The 21,579-nt window shown below is 41.6% G+C and overlaps 1 pseudogene; it reads right to left on the bottom strand.

Annotated features, from left to right (window-relative positions):
* Positions 1–17,040: 17,040 nt before the first annotated feature.
* Positions 17,041–21,338, bottom strand: LOC148978509 (uncharacterized; annotated as a pseudogene).
* Between the last annotated feature and the right edge of the window lie 241 nt (positions 21,339–21,579).

The raw sequence follows: 21,579 nt of genomic DNA, 5'->3' as shown, positions 1-21,579 counted from the left end.
GAAATTGATTTTTTTTAAATAGAAGTTTAATAATTTCATGAATATACGTTTATCATTTGGTACACTTGCCCATAGGTAGGTTTTTTTTAGGTAATTTGTTCCAATCATCTTGGTGAGAAGTTGCCACAATGTATGTCAATTAGATCAGAGCCCTCTCCCCGGACAGCACGCCAAATACATTCACCAATTTAACTGATTTGTAAGTGTGAACTCCTGAAGTTGCATGTTGTTTATTTTGCCCACAGTGTGTGTAGCATCTACATCATCTACTACACTGTAAAAAATCACTGTCCTTTGGATGATACGTTAAACCGTTGTCCTCACTCTATGTGGTCATTAAAAATCCCCCCAAAAAGTTGATCATTGGCTTCTATCCATTCTGGCCTCCTAACCATGGTGTGTTACATCATCGACTGAATTCTACAGTTGCATCAGTAACTGAAACCCTTTGCATTCCACTGTAAGTTTCAGTATAAGTGCAAAACAAAATCCATAATGGCAATGCAACAAATACACTCAGTAATGTTTAGTTTATTTAAGATTCAGGTAATCTGAATCAGCAATGATCAGTAATGATCTGTTTATTTAAGATTTGTCTGCAGTGAAATTAAAGGGCTTAGAAATTGTGATATTTGATCTGCCTGACAAGACTGCAGCAAGTCTTTAGGAAATGAATTCTGCATAGTCTCAGAGTTGATCCTTCCACAGTGATCCCCTCCTCTCCCTCCTCTGTTAAAGGTGCTGTGGGTGATTACAGCTCCTGGGGGTCTGCTGCTGGATGTTCTCCTGGGGACAGCTGTCCACAAGGGAGCAGGCTCTCTAGAGAGCCCAAATTAGAGGGTGTGTGACAGGTGCGGCAAGGGGGGCATGACGGCCGCCAAATTCCTCTGTGCATTAGATGGATAGAGAGAGAGGGAGGCAAAGGGAAAGAGAGTGTGAGAGAGGGCTGAAATATTTATGATCAACGACTTCACAGGGCAGTGCATGGCTTCAGCACTGTCCCCCTGGGGAGCAAGTGGACTCAGTCAGTGTGCCCGCCGGTCCAAGCTGACAGCCCCCCGATGGGTCATTAGTGAGCATTACCTGAATGTGCACACACACACTTAGACATTCTATATATATATTCTGTATATATATCTTGTTCACTCACTCTCTTCTACGGTAATGCCGTTTTGCCCTCCGCTGGCATGAGCAATATGGATAGACTTTTATAAATGCTGTTTGATTTTTATTGTGTCTGTCACATTGGGATGTTGATTATCACACGGACCAGTGCCCAGAACGGCCAGAGGAGAAAGCGACAGCCACCTTATCTGACATGATTTAGTTGTACATTGCAAGATGGCTGGTGCCAGAGATAAAATATTGGCCATGTTTATCCCATTAACCAGCTTGGATTTGTATTGAATAGATCTTTAATTTGTGTCCCCTCTTGACATGCTTTGATCCAGGTATCTTTGGGATGTGGCGTTGTGACCAGGTTCCAAGAAATCCATTTACTCTTTTAAATTTGACACTGAAAAGGCTTGTTCACGCTAAACAACACATTCTTTGGACCACTCCATAGATGAGGTGTGTGATCAGTCTTACGAAAAACACACATGCCCGCACATTCAAGCTCAGATTTTTGTCCCTGCTGCCTGAGACTCCCTGCCAGCACTTGGCTGCATACCGTACCATGCCATTTTCATCCAAAAGCTCATTCTCTTGCTGTGCATCAAACAACTTGGTGTGCAATTACACACAATTAAGTTCAAGATGCACTTGAGACCATTATGACGCCTAGCTGAACACGTTAGAATCGCCAGGATTGCGCCCACTACCCGTTCAGCTCTGGATCCAATTAGGTTTTTTTTTTTTTTTTTGCCCCAAAACAATGGAACGGTCAACATTTGGTCAAAAAGAAGCAGTAGTCCATGAAGGGTGTCCCAAACGTAGGGTGAGATGCCCCACCTCTTACCTTATTTTTTTTTTCTGTTGACATTGAATGCCATCTCAACACATTTATTAAGGGTTTCTCTTGTTAATTTTTATTTATTTATTTATTTATTTTTATTTGAACATTAACATTTGGGGGCTTTATTGCAGCAGTTTTGAGGATAAATTATATATATGTTTTGTATTTGATTAGTGATGTGTGATGTTTTTATGTTTGTTATAATATGGTTTTTACTTTGAATTGAACAATTAAAGTTAGACTTGAATTGAAACAGAGGGCAATTGAGTGGCATGATATTACTGTTTTTTTTAGGGTTTTTTTAAGAATTAAATTTAGCAATTATAATAATTCATGGAGTTATTATTCAGTGATTTCGAACATTATTTCTCATGACTTAGGACAGTTGAGTAGAATCAATCTGAATTTATGTTTATTGAAAATACCTTAATTTTATTCTGGGATTCTGTCATTCTTCAGCTGTTTAAACTAAACTTTAAAAATGACAGTATGTCAAATAGGACAAAACTCCTGTTTTTCAATTAAGAACTATGCTAAACACATGTTTAAATATTTTAGAATTTAGCAGTGAACACACTCATTTAACACTACATACCCTGCTTGAAAATAAATCCGGCATGCTTAATTTCTGTCTCAGGTATTACTTTTTCAATGTGGCACTTGGGGATTTTTAATTTATTTATATTTGGAATATGAGATGTCTCTGGGCTGTGAGGGCCACTGAATCCCTCTCCCTCTGGCCATGCATGTGCGCCAGTTGCACTCTTTAGCAAGTGACCCATAAAGTGTTCCAATCCCCATCAAATGCCCAGTCTCTCTCAGTGCTGTGCTGCCAGTTGGCACGCCTGGATGGAGGCAACATATTGCAGCATTGAATGTCCTCAAGTAGACTATGGTACATTGGACATTAATCAGACGGCTCTCTGCTTCCCTGTCCGTATTTGGACACCGAAGTGCCAAAAATCACAGCCAGACAGTTTAAAGTGAGAAGAATTGCTCTTCGGGGAGCCAAGAGCCAAGCGTATTTCATCCTGGCGGGAACTTGGTCCTATTGTGTCTTGATTGAGTAGTCGCTGTCCTCTCCCTTAATGTCCCTTAAGTAAGCAAAGGTTACAATAATGTGAGCTTGTACATCTGAATGATTGATTCTTCTGATTGATGTCTCAAATTTGATTTTCTGTTTTCGTGTGTTGGATTTTTTTGAGAGCAAAACAATCAAGTTAAGCTGGATGAGAGGAAACATCCATATTAATATTTCAACTTAAAACGCTCGTAATGCACTCTCCAAACACACCCCATTCAGTAATGTCAAATCGGAGGCGATCACTAGCTCATTTCTTTGTTCCTTCTGGGAGGAGGGAGGAGTGACCGCCGTATATACATGGATAATATGATTGATTCACATCGTCTACACCAATTTCCCCTTCGGTCCACATTGCAATTCGTTCAGTGTTAACCCCCCTTCCCCCCTCCGCCAAATGATAAGTGAAGCCATTAGAGTAAAGAAGGCAATCTGCGCACGGGGTTCGGTTTGCAGGGTCAAGCCACCTTCTGACTCATTTGTCAGCTTTATTCTTCTTCTTAGTTTAAAAAATTCTCTTTCTTTGAGCTATTTTTTTGGTACATCTGCAGCCTTTTGTGAGATTTTTGTGCACTATTTTCTCGCATTGCCCCTTGATAGCCTATAGACATCTTAAAATTTGATCTGAAAACCATATATTCTCTGCGGGCCTGTCTTTATTGAAACCCAACTGAAATTAATCAGATGCTAAAGATGAAATTGCTGTCTTTGTTTAATGGTTTTTCTAAAATATTGATGTGTTTTAAACCCTTCAACTTTCGAAAGTCTGTACTATGCAAATCAAACATGAAAACTGAGACAATAAACCCATCAAATTCCGTCCAATGCCACATGGCTGTGTGTGTGTCCATGAAAGCGCTTGGCTTATTCTTGGACGGGTTTTGTGCCGGGCCTCTCTAATCTAAGATTTATTGACCATTAGTGAACTCAGAAAGTCATTACAGTTCATTCTGCTTGGGGCCTGACGTTTTATTAGGACAAATTTCCCCGCTGAGAATGCGCACCAGCGCTGAACTGCTCGCGCTTACCACTGCGTGAGGTCACGTGACCCCCGGCTCTCCTTTCCTCTTCCCCCTCCTCGCACACTAAAAGCACAATGTTACTGAACACCAGTCCATTACCAGGGTACGGGACCCGCCATCGAGAAAGATGGTGGGAAGCGATGCCATCTCACGCTCCATGAGTAATTATGTAAGGACGCAAATCGTTTTGCAACACTCCCTTTCTCCCCAATCATTATGTAAGGGTTTGATTTGTCCTTTTCAACCAGAGAGGTGACAAACGTTGTGGAGTGTGCAAGACTGAAGTTCACTGAAAGAGTTGAATAAATGAGTTTATTCAAGTTGTATCCTTTTTATAATATATCTGTGTGAATATGATTACAGAGACAATTGGTATATTTTTGGTTCTACTTTGATTTTGCATTGTTTAGTTTCTAGCAAACCTTGTTTTTTTTTTATACGCATGGGCTCAATGACAAAATTGACATATGGGAGAATATATAATATGGGAGATAAGGTTTTTCTTGAAATATAAATGCATCTAAGTGTTTCACAACTAGGGATGAAGAATATATCTGTGCCATACTGAGAAAATATATTTTTTTTTATTACATCGGCTGTCTTATAAGGCCCTCTTGAAGTTAATCTTAAATCTCAGATTAACTTTTGTTTTATTTTATTTTATTTTATTTTTGTTTATCAGCCATTACACGGAAATAAGTATTGGCGTACCAGTATTGATACAACGTTAAAATATTGGTGCATCCCTGTTCTGAACTTTTTTTTTTTTCATTCCATCAATCTGTTTCAGCTTTTTGAGTTTCTTATAGATATAGATTTATAGATTATAGATTATATTTTATAGATTTTTCTCAGACACTGCAGAAATGACCTAATAGTCAGAGCAAGTGCATTGCAGTCCTCTATTTATATTCAAACATTTATATATTTAGGCTCTTTTGCATCTCTTATTTCCCATGGCTTTTTTTTTTCATTGACGTCTGTGTGCAGAACTATTATTAAAATAGATACTATGATACTTTTAAATTGATCATGTCTACATACTATAATGTAAGAGGGCAGCTTCAGTATGAATCAGGCTCTGTAAATTTACAATGTGCATTGAGGCTCTCTGGTCTGTTGCTTAAATCGCAATCTGCACTTTCCTGTACAAAGAACAGACATGAAAGATACAGGCAGGGTAACAGTGTTAAGTTTGTTCCGTTCAACGATCACAAACAAGGTCCTACACCGTTAATGAAAATAGATGCCAAGGAGATTGGGCCCAATAGGGCTAAATGAGCAGCAGTGTAGTGTATTTCTTTTTGCGTGTGTGTGAGGAGCGGATTGAGTTACTGTCAGTGTCAGCTTGACTTTATGCAATCCTTCCTCTCCATTTGGGCAGACAGTTCACTTTATGAAACCATCATTCTGCCTCCTACCCTCTGTGTCTTTAGTGCCATAGGGGGGAAAGGGAGAATTCCATTTTACTCGTGTCACCCATTCCTCTTAGTGAAAGTGAGGGGGAGCGAGAGAGGATATGGAAGCTCCAAATGGGATTCTTTTTCATTTGGAGTGATGCAGGGATGTTCTGAAAATATTCCGTGCATCTGTACTTGTATTTAGATGTTTGCATGCACAGCACATGGCCTCTCATCGACCCTTTGCATGCGGTCATACACCTCTGTGCCTTTGACGGCCCCTTGCCTGCCTTTTGTTTTTACCCTCAGTTTCCAGTGGCACTTTGGGCCAATAAATTGGGATTTCCCTCTAATTAAAGGCCATCTGCCGGTGTGCCTCTGTAGAGGCATGGTGTGCCGTATCCTTCCACCCAGGGGCTAGTGTAACTGTCTTTTTTTCCTTCTCACACCCTGTCACCGTCAGTCTGCTTTTTGCTCCTTTTAGGCAGCATTATACCAACATTTTGTCAGTAACCCCCTGATATCTCCCACTCTCTCGTTTTCTGTTCACCACGCTTGGTTACTCTGGTCGTGCCCTCTGTTAGAAGTCTGACCTTGCTAATTGCTGTGGACCCTAGTGTGTGTGTGTGTGTGTGTGTGTGCATGCGTGTGGTCACTGTCAGAGCCATGACTAATAAGAGAGAGGAGATCAGAGCTGGGGAGATGGGACAACAGCATATAGTGTGTTCCTGTTATCGAACTAGAAATGAAAAAGAAAAACATGGAAGGAAGACTGAATTTGAAAGGCCACCAACTGCGCTTTCAGCCACAAAAAAGTCTTTGTTCAATTACATTATCTTGCACAAATGTCATCATTTACACAACATCATGCCATTCTAAACCTGCATGCTTTACTTGTTTGAATGCAATGTAGAATATATGGATTCTTTTTTTTTTGTTGTTGTTGTTGCAATAATTAGAGACTGAAGACTTGAAACTTCAAAACGGAAACAAAAGCACCATAAAACTGTAGTACATGCACTAAATTCTCGGTTGTTTAAAGTCAAACAACAGCTTTATGTGAGAAACAGTTGGGAATTTGTTTTTTCAAAGAAAATCTTTGTTCATAAGAATTCATTAGAAATGGCTTTATTCACATCAGCCATTTTTACATCTTTGGTGCTTTCAAATCCTTTTTGAAGTTTCAAGGATTCAGTCAATTATTGCAATTAAAAAAAAATAAAAATATTAGAATCCATATATTCTCCATTGCATGCCAAAAAGGAAAGCATGCAGGTTTAGAATGACATGATTCATTCCATTCCCAATCATTGTTATTTCATGGAAAAGTGTCTTTAGAATTGCTACTTTCAACATGAGGGTGAGTAAATAATTTTGTTTCTGTCCCGGAGTTGCTGTCATAGCAACAGGTCCGTAAGCTCAAACCCACGAAGCAGGCTTATTTCATGTAAACAGGATTAGATATTGTTAAAGGCGTAGTAAATGATTCTGGGAAACACTGTTGATATTTGAATCACCAAAACAAACATGCCCCTACCCAAAAGGATCATACCCCTTTCTTGAGGCCTCCGATCCCACATTCAAGTACACTCTATGCAACACAGTCACCGACTATGGCGAATCTGCTCTGTACCCTGTCGCACAAGGGTATGATTTCATCAATAAGTGAAACAATTTGCGTTCCCCAGTTAAAACTGAACACTGTTTTTGAAATACATTTATTTTAGGCTAAGTATACTACAAATACATTTATATATTTATGTAATATAAATACCTAGAATATAAATAAATTTTACTTTTTGTATTTAATATACTTAAAGGGATACTTCGTCTCTGGAAAGATGAATGTATATTTATAATGGGTCATTTTTGTTGAAGAAATGTGAAATTATTTTTGAATTTGGAGCTTTCTAGACTGATAAAAGCCAGAAAATGTATTTCTGGCTTATGTGGATGAAAGACAACAACTCAAAGAATGCACTTGCTTTGCTACCCTATGAGACCACACCTACCGGTAACAGAGCGCAGTAGTTAAATCTAGGCTACTAGTGAGTCTCTGTGATGAGTCTGCCCAAAAATGTATTTCGAGACCGCACAAAATGTCTGGGATTCGGCTTTTGTGTTCTACAGTCGCCATTTATTATGTTTACTGTGGTGAGCAGGACGAGGCTATAGGGCCACGGGAGAACGGCGCGAGGCCGGTGCCGTGATTACCGATGAGTGACACCTGTTTATGGATGAGTCAATACATTCATGTTTTTTAATATCAGCACCATACGTGAGTCCCGCGGATACAAAGAAGAGAGGACATTTCATTCTACCGAACTACCAGTAAGTGCTGAATTACTACTTGCACAGGTCAGATTAATTGACGAATGAAACTTGTGAGGTTGTGAGGATGTAGGAAACTTGTAGGATGTTATTCTAAGTGTTAGTTTGTTGGCTGTATGAGACTAACAGTAAGCTAGATTGACATTAAACATACTGATCATATTCTAACATTTCATCATGCTGAGTAAACATTGATTAGTTTTATGTACATTTGCTCCCATCACTCTGGAGACAGGCTCCTCGGAGATGGGACTCAGTTCCTATTTTCTCAGAAAGAACTGACTCTCCCATCTATTGGCACAGAGTTCTCGGACGACACGGTGCGCCGCCCTCGAGCCATGCACCCCTCGTCCTTCTCTGTTTCAAAGTCGGATGACAGTGCGTACCGTCCCCGGACCGTACCGCTCTCGTCCCCCTCTGTTGCCAGACCCCTGGCAGAGCAGGCCCCCATGGAATGCTGGCCCTTCCCTGGCCTCCTCTGTCAGTTCTCCCTTTCGGGCTTGACTTGTCTCCGCGCGTATTTACAAAGGTCGTCGAGGCAGCCCTTCGGGAACACTGGGTTCACATCTTTAGCTATCTCGACGACTGGCTGATACTAGCTCACTCACGAGACCAGGTTTGCAAACACAGAGACCTAGTGCTCTGGCAATTAGCCTGTCTGGGCCTTCAGGTCAACTGGGAGCAAATTTGCCCTTTGCAGAGGATCTCTTTTCTCGGTATGGACATTGACTCGGTCACCATTTCGGCACAGCTTACGAGCGAGCGTGTGCAGTCACTCCTGACTTGCCTGAGACAATTCGAGGGCAAGAGTGCGGTTCCACTGAAACTATTTCAGAGGCTCTTGCGACATATGGCATTTGCAGCTGTGGCAATGCAGCTCGGATTGCTTCATAAGAGACCACTTCTGCTTTGGCTTTGCGACAGAGTTCCGATGTGGGCATGGCAACACAGCACCCTCCGAGTACCAGTTACTCCTGCCGTCAGACTTTCTCCCCGTGGTCGAACCTCAGTTTTCTACGGGCTGGAGTGCCCCTGGAACGAGCTTCCTGGCATGCTGTTGTCTCAATAGACACCTCCACCACGGGTTGGGGCGCTATGTGCAATGGACAAGCTGCTGCGGGCTCCTGGACAGGACAGGTGTTGCTGGCAGTACGTCTTGCTCTGCACCGCTTCTGGGCATTACTCAAGGGTCAACACATACTAGTCCGATCAGACAATACCACCACTGTAGCGTACATCAACCATCAAGGTGGTTTACGCTCCCGCCGTATGTCGCAACTCGCCAGCACCTTCTCATATGGAGTCAGAAGCATCTGAGGTTGCTTCGAGCCATTTCTATTCCCGGATCCCTGAACTGTGGAGCCGACGAGCTCTCACAGCTTCAGACCCTCTCCGGAGAATGGCGAATCCATCCCCAGTCAGTTCAGCTGATTTGGGACCAGTTCGGGGACGTACAGATAGATCTGTTTGCCTCTCACAACTCGACCCTTTGCGACCTGTATTATTACCTGACCGAGGGCACACTCGGCACGGATGCACTGGCGCACAGCTGGCCCACCCGGACATGGTTCTCCGAACCCGTACTCCCGACTCGTACTCAGGTGTCTCCTTGCGACAGCACCTCCCTGGCCAATTCCTCTGAGGACAGACCTCCTTTCTCAGGGATGAGGCATCCTATGGCACCCTCTTCCCGATCTTTGGAACCCGTGGGGAAGCACGACCTGATCGTCAGGTTCCTGAGAGGAACGAGGAGACTGAATCCTCTTGGGACCTCTCAGTGGTTCTAACTACCCTGCCGAGTGCTCCCTTTGAGCCTCTGTAATCAATGGAGATGAAGATCCTGTCTATGAAGACAGCTCTGCTGGTTGGCCTGGCCTCCATTGAGAGGGTAGGGGACTGCACACATTCTCCGTTGACAAAGCATATCTGGGATTCAGGCCGGCTTACTCTCACGTGATCCTGAGACCCTGGCCTTGGTATGCACCCAAAGTTCCCACCATTCCCTTCTGGGACCAGGTGGTGAACCTGCAAGTGCTGTCCCTTGAGGAGGCAGACCCAGCCTTAGCACTGTTCTGCCCTCTGTGCCCATGTAGACAGAACGCAGTGTTTCAGGATATCAGACCAGCTCTTTGTCTGTTATGGTGGGAAGCTGAAGGGAAAGGCTCTCTCCATGCAAAGGCTGTCTCACTTGATAGTGGACACCATTGCTTTGGCATACCAGCAGCAAGGTCAACCATGCCCCCTTGGTGTGACTGCCCACTCCACCCGGAGTGTGGCCTTCTCTTGGGCTCTAGCACATGGCGCCACACTAACAGACATCTGCAGAGCTGCAGGCTGGGCGACACCCAACACATTCGCCAAATTCTACAATCTCCGAGTAGAGCTTGTGCCCTCTCATGTCTCTCATGCCTCTCATTTTTCGTTTTGCGTACCTACCCCAAAGTGATAAAAATAAAACAAAATTCTGTATTAAATTTATATACAAGACAAGTAGTTTGTTCAGGCATGGTTTTGTAGGGAATTACAAACCTGCGTACATATATTCAAATGCACATAACTATAGAATAAATTCTTAATGTGCATGTGAACGCCATCAGTTTTTATCACAGGTTCTCGTTTAAACCCTGTTTAGAGACATTCGTATACATTTTTACCCTACAGTTACTGTAAATCTGGCATCTGGTTCATAAACGCCATGGGAGAACTGGCCCCCGCCTGTTTTCTCCCAAGTTTTTTTTTTTTTTTTTTTCTCCATTGGGTCACCTAAAGGAGTTTTAGGACTCCATTAAGTCACTTGATGGAGATTTTCGGTTCTTTGCCACTGTTGCCTTTGGCTTGCTCAGTTGGGGATATTCAAATTAATTAACCAATCAGTAGGCTAAGGCCATGTCCACACGGACACGGGTATTTTTATAACCTGAGTTTTTCCCTCTTGTGTTTTAAAAAAAAACCTCCGTCCACATGAAAACGCAAAAACAAGACATCAAGCGCAGTCAAGAGCATGCAACACCAGCAAATTAAATGAATTGCTAATTACAAAATAAAAATAAAAATGTAAAGCCTGTACAAATACTAAAATTTGTGAAATAATGAAAATAATTGGGAATCATATAACAAACACACATTTAATTTATCTATTTTATGTAATTTTGGTCGCTTGGCTGCTTCCTTATCAAGGTCTAGAAATATGTCCAGTTTTTCGTCAGGTGCATGATGTTCTTTTGTTGCTGAAAATTTGTTTGAGGAACCAAATTAGTCAGAGATCAGTTATCATGATTAGAAGATATGGCATCTGTCAAATCATCTCAGATGTATTAAGTGAGGTATGAAGAATGGACCCCTTGTTTCTTCAGGGATCTCCATGCATTTTGCATTGTTAAGTTTATATATATTCTTGCATTCTCTAATAAATTGAATGCCCTAACACAGGTTTATTGATTACACAGATGGACTGGGATTGACAAATCTAAACTAGAGTGGGAAACACTGGTCTGGTGTTTGTCATCACACATTATGCTCATTTTCCTTCCCTCTTAGCCCACACTGTTCAGAAAAAGAGTTTTTGAAGCCTCAGAAATGTACCACTTTAAATAACTCTTCATCCTAGTTGGCCTTGCTCTCATTAACATCGATACAACTCTCCATCCTAGTTGGCCTTGCTCTCATTAACATCGATATACAGAATGCGCCGAAGTGAAAGAGAGACATGTTAAGAAAAAAACAAAACAATTTAGACATTGAAAGATAACTTGTTTTGCTTTGTTTTTTTGGTTCGTTTTTTTTTTTTTTTTTTTCAATTTTCTCATCATATGCAAGATAAGTCAATGGCGACTTTGTAAGTTTGGAGACTGTAACGAGGAGGATAAGCCACCATCTCCGTTTCATCTCCAACGGCCACATTTTTCGATAATGAGCCACCCAGTATGTGTACCTCTGCTGCCAATTGATGGTATATGGACGTCTTTAAGTAAGGCTACTGCTTTTTGGGTGGGCGAAACCATACCTGAGTTTCTCCAATTACTGAGACCCTCCAGCGCCAGTGGCTTCACTGCCATACTGGAGCAGCTCTTTTGACAGCATGTCAGTTATAATGCCACCCCATGTCACTGTCATTCCCATAACTAGGCCTGACACGCTCGCCTCGCCAAAAACGGTTCTCGAATGTTCTCATCATCTAACATTCACCACAGCGGAAGCCTCAAATTGAACAGGTATATCCCATGCCTTTATGGAGCAAGGCTACCTGATTGGAGCATGGCAGCATGCAGCTACACGGTTATAATTGGCCGAATCTGTTCAGATAATATTTTTACCCTCAGGCAGCATTCATATCGATTCAGAGTGATTGAGCGATAGATTAACTTGTTATGACTCTTCGCCTATTACTCTGAATTGATTGCTAGCCCTGGTCGTAACTGGTTAGTAAAGTGTAATTGCGGAAGGTGAGCATTGTGTAATTGTGTCTCAGATTCCTTGAATGCGTTATTTTGCTGTTACGCCATCTCCTTGGTTCCGAGAAGTATGTTTGGGTGCATTTGCGTGTGTACAGTGTGTCAGAAGTTCTGACTGACAGAGATTAGTGCCCAACAACATTGAATATGGAATAAGCTCATAAGCTGATGGGCGGACATACTCGGCGATGTTGACTTGTGCATTGTCTGTTTCAAAAGCCATGCTATTACTGTGTGTGTAATCCCCCTCGCTCCGGCGCCATTGATCTAACCCACCCACTTGCTCGGTGGGCATGACAATGTGACGAGAAGGTTTGCTCTCTCAGACGGTGTGGCTCTGATCCTGAGGAAACAATTCCATCTATCTTTAGTAAAGCACAAATCCCCCATCACACACCAGTCAAATTATCATCCATATCAAGAGGCTTTCTGTCAGATAATGTCATTTTCTGAGGCCAGACGTCAGTGAGTGAAAAGACATGAAAGGCTTCTGGTCCCTCCAGACAAGGGCAGCAAAGGATGACTCTTTCTGATATCTTTAGATCTTTTCTTTCCCGCTCTCTTTCTTTCCGTTCTTAAGGCATTCAAGAGGATCATGCAAATGTATCATTCTGTCCTCATTAAGGGTTACAATCCTGGCACTGTATCCATCTTTTTGAATAATGTTGATGTAACCGTGCTGTTGGCGAATCCTTCGATTCTTCATATTGAGCTTGATAAAGAACTCTGGAATAGTGCTGACATTTTATTGTGGGGGGGAAAAAAACAACAAAAAAACTTGTTTTATTTTTTTATTTCTTTATTTTTTTGAAGACCCCACATAATCAAAATGGTTTCATTACTTTTTATAATCTTTAGTAATTGGTTTAAAGTAATCTTCGCTTGCGAAAATTTACTTTTAGCAGTCTTTAGTCCTATTATTTTTAGTCCCACAGAAAAAAAAAATGAAAATGCAGTCAATGGCTGGGAAGCGTTGTCTCAAATATTAAATTTCAGTCACTGGTGGAGAAAGAGTTAACCTGCCTTGGCTTGGACTTGTTTGTATTTTTTTTCTTGCACAACTTGGTTAAAATTAAATTTGTTTGTTGCACCTGACCTTCATTATGGTTTTAGAGTGTTTTTTGCCAACTACCTTGGTAAAACAAACTGAAGACTATTTGAGGAATCCAAGGCAATATGGAGGAAAAAGGGGACAAGGCCCTCGATTAAATATTGCTTTAAAGAACATGTTTTAAAGGACAGGTCAGGCAAACTAATTAACGTCACAAGGTAGGTTTATTATCACTAAATTTTCTCAAATCAACAGATTTAAAAATGGCATGATTAATGTAGCCTGTATAAAACTATGGTATTTTGTTATACATTTTGCATCAATTTTATATTTAATGTAAGAAAACTCCCTGCTTTAAAAAAATAAATAAATAAATAAGCAATTTTCTTGTCAGATTGTGTTCTTATGGTTAAGGACTCAGTGTGATTGTCTGCCAAGATGCTGACATACACTGCACCAGGTGTTGCACTTTTGGAGACAGGAAAAATAGTTTTGTTATTTAAAAAAAAAAAAAAAAACCTCCCCCAGCCATAAACTGTCATAAGAGTAAGGTTTTTATATAAACTGACCCAGTATTTTAATGCCTTGTCTCTTCTTCTCATGTTCTGTTTCTTTTTCACTGTATAAGAGGACACAATTCCATTTGTGTGCTTGTATTGCCTTTCATCTGTTGTACCGTTTTGGAATCTTAAAATAGGAAAGACACTCTCTTTATGAAATGACTGATGCTACTGTCAAACCATTTTCTATTGTATGCTGCAGAAAAGGGGAAGAGTGGGACAATGAACTTTCTATTTGGGTTTTCGTAACATTCAGAGTCTGAGGCTGTGAGGAATTAGAGCTGTGAATTAGTACACACCCCTGTTGCTTTGTCCTTCCAGAAATTATCCTTTAATTAGTTCTATTATTCTGTAATTGTCGCCTTAGTGTTGGTCAGCTAAGCTCAGACAGTATGAGAGCTAAAGCCAAAGCTAAAAGATTTGATCTCAGCCATTACTTGCACAGTTAATCTGCTTTTTCTTTCCTCCCAAGGGTCCTTTTTTGTGCATTAAAGCAATATTTCACCAAATCCATTATGTTTTCAAATATTCCTCTTCAGCTGTTGGCAGTTGATTTCAATATACAAATTCTATTTTTCTGTCAGAGTTATTGCAAATCTTGGGGAGTCTTTAAATATTCAATATAAGTGTCTTTTGGAATGCCCAAGATTTTGGTAAAGATCGGAACTTTTCAGGGGAAAAATGTACAGGTGAAGGTTTCATGTTTTGTTGTTGTTGTTGTTTTATTTTATTTATTTAACCCTTATTTAACCAGGGAAATCCTTTGAGTACAAGTATCTTTTGCGAAGGAGCCCTGGCTAAGAAGGCCGCAGTAAAGGTTCCACATAAAATACAATAGAAAAATAAAAACAATAAACATACAGGACATAATAAATACATTAACAATTACAATGCTTAAAAAGTAAAATACAATGACCTTACAACAGTTAAAAATACTATGTAACAAATTAAAATATTATACACTTATCCTAATTTGGAAAGCAGGGACAGGTGCCCATTGTGGCTGTTTCCTGAAACTTTACTAGCCTCTTAAAGTGACCAAAGGAGACCAAGTTAACAAGTTTTAAGTCATTCTGTAATAGGTTCCACGCTGTTTTCAAAATAGACATAAATCGTTTTGTAATATATAAAGCAAATTACATTTCTAAATGTAAATGCCTGTAAATCAGTGGATATCTGTAACAGAGAAAGAATGTAAGAATGTAATTCACTAGTTGCATAACAATGGAAATATAATTTGCGGTTTGTCTGCAATGGGCTGGACCACTTTAGGTCACTGCTTCCATCAATGGCACTCGCTTACTTAAAGGTGCAATGTGTAACAAAGTTGAGTATCTATTAACAGAAATGCAATATGACATCCATAACTATGTTTTCAGTGGTGTATACTGAACTTACTTAATTAGCCGTAATGTTTTTATTACCTTAGAATGAGACATTAATAGCTCCATAACCGAGGGAATCCCCTTCTATGAAGGTCGCCATGTTGTGACGTCATATTCCTACCGTAGCCGAACGCGAACAAACAGTGCTACAGAACGCGTTTCATCACTACCTTGAAAGAGAAGTAGCGGAAAGCTGGAAGCTAGCCTTACACTCCGTGAGTAGTGACTTTTCCCTTGTGAGTGGTGTAAAATATGTAGTTGGGATTGTTTCATGTAACTTAGTTCTCCCTCGCTGTGTTATGGGTTTGTTATGTTGGGGATAGATGTGCTGTTACGTTCGTGAGACAGCTGATGATTAGTATTCATGTCATTGACCGTAAAACAGTACGTTACAGGAATCACTAACCCGTCGATAGAGACTTTTACTAAAGTCTTTTATCACTAAAGTCGATCGCGAAGAATTTTAAAAATCAGAGAAAAAAGCCTATTGTGTGTAGTAAATATCTATGGGATGCGGAGATGACATGATTGTAACAGCGCGCGCACTTCCGACCTTTGGACTCATGCAGACGCGTCCCAGCTCAGCCACAGTAACAGCTCATATTAGCCAGCTAAACTATTACTACCCTGTTAGAAAAAATATATAGCTGCTCCCTCGCTGTATTATGGGTTTGCTACAGTATGTGGGGAGAAATGTGCTGCTGGTTACGTTTGTGAGACAATCAGCTGATTATTATTTTATTAAATTATATATTAAAACCCTTGATCCTCACCTGACTATGGCTTTGTAAACAGACAGTATTCATGATGTGGTTTATAATGGACTGTGGTACAGAAACAGTGACAATGTTACACACTCTTGGCTTACTCTGGCTATTCTCTGCTGTCTCAGCCGACGAGATGTTTGTCCCGTTTTAGCAACCCATAGCCTCTTCCAAAGGGAGGGGTGAGCAGTGGGCTGAGCCCTTAGTGCAAACCTGGTGCAAACTCGCAACCGAACCACTAGATGTCGCTAAAAGTCACACATTGCTCCTTTAACCGACTGTTCAGCGTATTGTAAAAAAAAAAGACAAAAAAAAACCCGAATCTTTTTGGTATTAAAACAGGTGCTGTACCGAATTCCGACTTCACGCACCTTCACGTGCACGCGCCTCTCGCATAAATACGCGCTGAAGCGAGTTTGAATGCAATTTGTATGCTTTTATCGATTGATTTTTCACACAGCAAGCACCAAGATCCTGCATGAAAGCTTCGTCTACACTTAAATAAATTAACAGAAAGTGAACTAGTGTGGATAAAGGATACAAACAAAAACGTATGGCAGATCGATTCAAACAATAAACTTTGATGGGTAAAGCTACCATAATAAAGCAATCAGCTGTCAATTTTTTATATATATATTTAACTGAATGCAACTTTTGTGTGTTAAAGACAATGTGGTTCGTAGGAAAATATTGTATACTCTCCCCATTGCACATGAATGTCATTAAAAATAATAATATTTAACCTTTTTCATAAAGATAGGCGAAGTGGTCCAGCCCACCGCAGACAAACCGGACAAGCAAATGAAGCAAATGAAGATGTGTGTGTGTGTGTGTGTGTGTGTTGAAAATATGAAACTACTATGAAAATATCTATTTTTTTAACAATTCCAAATTCTGCATTCAGATATTACTTACTTATCCCTGCTACCCCTCCTGGGGCATAGGCCGCCAACAAGAGCTCTCCAGGCATCGCTGTCCTGGGCTTTTTCTCCAGTTGGCTCCAGGTGTATCCAAGTTCTTTGGTATCAGCTGCCAGTCTCAGCGCCACATATTTCTTGGCATTCCTCTTTTCCTTTTGCCTTGGGGATTCCAGGTGAGCACATGCCTTGTGATGTTGGAATCTGGCTTGCGGAGTGTGTGGCCAATCCATCTCCAGCGTCGTTTTAGGATCTCATCTTCTGCAGGAAGCTGATTGGTTCTCTGCCAAAGGTTCTGGTTGCTGATGGTGTTTGGCCAGCGTATCTGGAGGATTCTTTGCAGACAGGAGTTGACGAAGGTCTGTACTTTCTTCACTGTTGCCACTGTTGTCCTCCATGTCTTTGCACCATAGAGTAGGACTGCCTTAATATTGGTGTTGAACAGCCTGACCTTTGTCCTTAGGCCCAGTTCCTTTGAGCTCCAGATGTTCCTCAGCAGTAGAAAGGCTGCTCTTGCTTTTCATATTCGTGCCTTGACGTCAGCGTCTGTTCCGCCCTGCTTGTCGATGACACTGCCCAGGTAGGTGAAGGCCTTCACTTCTTCTAACGCTTCTCCGTCCAACTGGACTGGGTCGTTGTTGGTGTTATTTACCTTGAGTATCTTTGTCTTCTGTTTGTTGATGTTCAGACCTACTTGAGCGGAGGTGGCAGCTGTGCTGTTTGTCTTCTCCTGCATCTGCTGTCGGATGTGGGATAGCAAGGCCAAATCATCCACAAAGTCCAGAGTTTCGGATGATGTTAATGATCTTGGCTGGCACACCATAATGCCGGAGAAGGTTCCAAAGGACACTCCTATCCAGGCTATCAAAAGCCTTCTGTAGTCTACAAAAGGTGCTTTAGAGGGAAGTGTTCCACTCCAGTGACTGCTCAACAATGATACGCAGGGTGGCGATCTGATCCATACAGGATCTGTCTTTCCGGAAGCCTGCTTGCTGGTCACGGAGTTGGGTGTCCACCTGGTCCTTCATTCTATTCAGGATAATCCTATTGAATACTTTCCCTGGGATGGACAGTAGCGTAATCCCTCATTAGTTGTCACACTTGCTGAGGTCGCCTTTCTTAGGTAGCTTTTTAATATATCCCTCCTTCCACTCAGTGGGCACCTGTTCCTCCTCCCAGATTTTCTTGAACAACAGGAACAATATCTCTACCGTTGTTTCCAGGTCTGCCTTCAATGCTTCTGCTGGTATGCTGTCTGGACCTGCTGCCTTGCCGTTCCTCTGCTGGCCTACTGCCTTGTGGATCTCTTCTCTGGTGGTGCACTGCAGTCTATTGGTAGATCCTCTACTGCTGGATTGATGGTTGATGGGTTTGCTGGCATTTGTCTGTTCAACAGTTCTTCGAAGTGTTCCCTCCATCTGTCCATTTGTTGTTTCTCTCCCTTCAATATCTTTCCCTCTTTGTCTTTCACCGGCCTACCTGGCTTGCAGAACTTCCCTGACAACATCTTTGTGATGGAGTGCAGATCTTTCATGTTGCCATTTCTTGCTGCTTTTTTGCTTGCTGCTTCGGCTGCTAGACCATCAACATAGTTCCGCTTGTCGGTTCTAATACGCTTCTTCACCTCTTTGTTGGCAGCTGTGAAATCTTCTTGTGCCTTGGCCTTCTCCGCTCTTGTTTTTCTGTTGTTGAGGGCTGCTTTCTTCTCTTTCCTTTCTTCTTTTCGTCTGCTTTCTTCTCTTCTCTCTTGTCGACAACCACTTCTTATGCTGGTATTTCAGGGGTCCAAGGACATCCCTGCATGTTGTTGTTATAGTTTCTTTCACTCTCTTCCATCTGCAATCCACTATATCCTCCTCCTCTTTTGGAACATTTGGAACCTGTTGCTCAAAACCACTCTAAATTCCTCCAGCTTGTGTGTGTTCCTCAGAAAGCAGGTGTTATACTTGTGCCTCTGTGCTGTAGTTCCCATCCACCCTTTCTTTAACCGCAGCTTCAGTCTTGCCACTACAAGGTGGTGGTCCGATGCAATGTCCACTCCTCGCTTCACTCTCACATCCTCTAGGGATCAGGCTTGTGCACAATTCAGAATTGAATTGAGAATCTCTACTAAATTCCAATTCAATTCTTGAATTTGAATTGAATTTGAATTGATGTAAAAAACAGGATCTAGAATTACAATTCGAATTTGAATTAAAGGAAGCAGAATGGGCTATGTGCACAACCGTAGTTTCGAACTTCCGCTTTTGTCAGAAGTCGGCATATCAGTTTCCGGTCTACGACTGGTCATCCACATCCACTAATAAACAAAGAAGATGAGTGCTGCTGTTGTACGAAAAAAAGAGTTCTTAAACACATCTAAGTTTCTAAGAACTGTAGTGGATCTAACATCTGTTTCACACCCGTTTGCAGTGTGTGTTGCGGTGCAGGAGCGTGCTGTTGGTGCGTTCACATATTATGATGCGTTTGCAGTGAATAACTGATCCGCGGCTGTACAACAAACACATACTTAATATTTGTATTATTTTTTGCGCGCCGATCAAAATGTCTATTTTGTGCAGCCACTGCGCACGAAGGTTGGTGTTTATCAGGAAGCAGTAGAAGCTGGCTGTTAGCGACTTGAAGCAGAGCAAAGTGCCGCACAGCAGTCTCCTACGCACATGTAAACAGGTTAGAGCTTTCACTTTTCACTGATGTGGTACAAATAACAGCAGCACAGCGATCGTTTCCACGCCGAATCTATTTCTGCTGTGCTGCAAACGCTGGTGGTCAAAATGATAAAGATTGACCTGAAAATGTAGTAATTTCACCATAAATGCGTTTAATTAAATAAAATGTAGTAATCTCACCTACATTTACTTCAACCAGGCGACAACTCGTCTCGATCGTGGAGGTGGAAAAATAAGTTTTGTGACATGCAAGATCTATTGTTTTAAAATTAAGATGCAAAAGAAAAGGCAAGTCGGCTGCTTTTGTCAATTTCAAGTTTTAATTTAAATTATTTGCGCTTTTAATATAGGAAATATTTGACCACTTGCTTGAGCAACTTGTAATGCATGGAGTAATAGTGCTAACTTACATTGTTTAAAATTGTGTTTAAACGTGCATACAAATAATCGCAATGCTGACACAACTTTTTGTTTTTAAAAATAAGTTGCAGCATAACTTCTGGACTTTAAATAAAAATATTAAGTATTTGTTTGTTGTACAGCCGCGGATCAGTTATTCACTGTGTAAAACGCATCATAATATGCACGCTCCTGCACCGCAACACACACTGCAAACGGGTGTGAAACAGACAGTATATCCACTACAGTTCTAAGAAACTTAGATGTGTTTAAGAACTCTTTTTTTCGTACAATGGGCGGGCGGGTTTCATGGGCGGGATTTGTCAACTTTGTGCATGTCCACTTCCGACGCAGTTCAACAATGGCTGAGACGAAGGCTATATATGTCACTGCTCTGTTCCAATTTGTAAATCTAACCAACAATGCCAACCCTATGTACGTTTTCATGGATTCCCGACTAAATTGAGTATAAGGAAGAACTGGATTAAAACTTTAAAATAAAACAAGGTAGCACGTTTGTTTGCAGCCGGCAATTTAGTGAATCAGACTAATTTACCAGGGATGCCGTATAAATAAACTTAGTGTAGTCCGTCATCAGTTCGCCAGCGAGATCGGTCATTCAACGGAAGTGGCAGTGCACAAAGATCACAGAATCCGAAAGTCCTACGTATCAGCGTGATAATCCCCTATTTTGAAATTCAGAATTTTGCACAAGCCTGCTAGGGATCTTCTGAATTTCCTGACGATGCAGATGTGGTCTATCTGGTTCTCGGTGGAGCCATCCAGTGACACCCAAGTTGCCTTGTGTATCCTCCTATGTGTGAATACGCTGCCGCCGATCACCAGGTTATTAAGAGCGCAAAGATTGGCAAACCTCTCACCATTTTCATTCATGTCGCCAAGTCCATATCTTCCCATCACTTCCCATCAACTTATCCTTCCCCACCTTGGCATTAAAATCCCCCATCAGGATGGTGACATCTTTCTCCTGGTAGCTCTCCAGGTTGGACTGCAATCTGCGATATATCTGCTCTTTGTCTCCCTCCTCACTGTCATTGGTGGGTGCATAGCCCTGCACAATATTCATGGTGATCTCCTTTTTCTTCGTTGCTGCGATGCTGAAAGATGCTGCGATGATCCTTGGGCCGTGGGCTTCCCATCCAGTGAGTGCTCGCTGTGTTGTTCTTGACAACAGCAGCACTACTCCTTGCGTGTGGGGGGCATTATCCTCCTCATGTCCCGAGTACAGCAGACATAGGCAAGGCGACTTAGCGTGCCTATTGGCTGTCCTGCGGCAACTGCAGCAGCCTATCGAGAGTGGGGTGCTTCGCGCCCATTGCACCACGTTCATGCCGAAGTGGGCGTGGCCTAGCCCTATAAATATAGCTCGATGGGCTGATATCTATTACCTATTACTCAATTCTAATTTGTTCAGTTTAATAGATAATATTGCTTGTAATCTGTTGCCACAATTTTATTGATTAGATAAAGCATATTCATTTTTACAGTGTACAACACAGATCAACAACATTGCTAAACACTAAATAACCCCAACAGAGCAAGCCAAAAGCAAGGCAAAAGCAAGGCGACAG

The sequence above is a fragment of the Pimephales promelas genome, chromosome 6 (genome assembly GCF_988280905.1).
Source record: "Pimephales promelas chromosome 6, fPimPro1.hap1.1, whole genome shotgun sequence".
Classification (NCBI taxonomy): domain Eukaryota; kingdom Metazoa; phylum Chordata; class Actinopteri; order Cypriniformes; family Leuciscidae; genus Pimephales; species Pimephales promelas.
The sequence above is the reverse complement of the archived record's forward strand: the minus strand, read 5'-3'. Positions and strand labels throughout refer to the sequence as shown.